The following is a 1781-nucleotide window of genomic DNA, read 5'->3' as shown; positions in this document are numbered from 1 at the left end:
GTCATACCCAGCTGTGCTCAAGGATTACTCCTGGAGTCATGCCTTCTTTGAGTCCCTCCTTTTTTTTTCTCCAGTGAGACACACAGTTACAAAGTTGTTCATGATTGAGTTTCAGTCATTTAATGTTTAACAGTGTATACTTCCCACCACCAATGTCCCGAGTTTCCTAGGAGAATAACAACAAAAACAACAACAATAATAATATGAAGAAGAAGGAAGAAGAAGAAGAAGAAAGAAGAAGAAGAAGAAGAAGAAGAGAAGAAGAAGAAGAAGAAGAAGAAGAAGGAGGAGGTGGAGGAGGAGAGGAGGAAGAGGAGGAAGAGGAGGAGGAGGAGGTGGAGGAGGAGGAGGAGGAGGAGAAGGAAGAGGAGGAGGAGGTGGAGGAGGAAAGAAGGAAGGTAGGTAGAAGAGAAGGAGGGAGAGGAGGAAGAAGAAAGAAAGGAAAGAAAGAAAGAAAGAAAGAAAGAGAAAAAAGGAAAGAAAAAGAAGGAAAGAAGGAAAAGAGAAAAAAATGAAGAGGAGAAGAAGGAATAGGAGAAGGAGGAGGAAAGAAGGAAGGAAGAGGAGAAAGAGGAAGAGGAGGAGAAGGAAGAAGAAGTAGAAAGAGGAAGAAGAAGAGAAGGAGGAGAAAATATATACACAGGGAGAGAGAGAGAGGGAGAGGGAGGGAGGGAGGGATGGAGTGATGGGGAGGGAGGGAGGGGAGAGAAAGAGAGCGGAGGGAGGAGGTGTCCTCGGAGCATTGGCACCAGTGGCCGTTGCTGTGGAATCAGACCTACTCCCTTCCCTTCCGGCTCCATGGGCCAGGCCACAACACTGACCATTCGGAGTCTCCGTCCTCTTCCTCACCCACTGGGCACCATCCACAGGCGGTCAGTGCCAAGCCCTCCACAGTGGGCAGCTAACTCAAGGACACTGTGTCTTGTGAGGCTGTCCTCGGTGGCATTTGACGTTACGGTCAAGGTTCAGGAGGGTGGGAGGAAGTGCTCTGGAGTTTTCCCCACCGCACATCCCTCTAGGTTCATCGGCACGTACGTCGTGGCTCCTGAGAGGCGCCGCGGGATCCCCCAGGGGAGGAGTGAATTCCCATCAAACCCCGGCTTCCAAACGGACAGCTTCTCACGCTCATCATATCCCATTCCCACAATCCCAGGTCTCTCCAAGGAATACGTGAGTCCCGCTGGGCAGGAGACTTCATGAGGAGTCTCTCGTGCACAGTCCTACATGGGAAAAAGTTTTCCAGGAACTCTCCACTTGGTCAGCCTTAAGGACTTCACCTTTGGGTGCCATGTTGGCTCAATACATTGGATCAACGATCACGACCATCCTGTATTGGTCGATTGCCTCGAGCAGGCCCCAGTAATGTCTCCTTCGTCCTAGCCCTGAGATTTTTTAAAAAAGTACCATATTCAAGGCTCTTTCAAAGTTAGAATGAGACCCATCATTGTTACTGGTATTTGGCATATTGGGTACGTCATAGGAGTTTGCCAGACTCTGCCGTAGTGGGCAGGTTACATTCGGTAGCCTGCCATTTGTCCAAAGTAGGAACGAGATACGTAGGATTGCTTATAAAATAACATAATAGGAGACTGACACCCAGGGACAGTAGAGAAAAGGCCAGGAAGATTGCCCCATAGTTGGAAGCCTGCCTCATGAGCTGGGGGAGAAGCAGCTGGGATAGAGAAGGGATCACTGAGTCAATGATGGTTGGGACGGATCATTCGGATGGGACATGTGTGCTGAAAGTAGATAAAGGGACCAAACATGATATTTGTACTGCA

Source organism: Sorex fumeus, unplaced genomic scaffold (genome assembly GCF_029834395.1).
Source record: "Sorex fumeus unplaced genomic scaffold, SorFum_2.1 ptg000189l, whole genome shotgun sequence".
In the NCBI taxonomy this organism is placed as follows: Eukaryota; Metazoa; Chordata; class Mammalia; order Eulipotyphla; family Soricidae; genus Sorex; species Sorex fumeus.
This window is presented reverse-complemented; position numbering follows the sequence as displayed.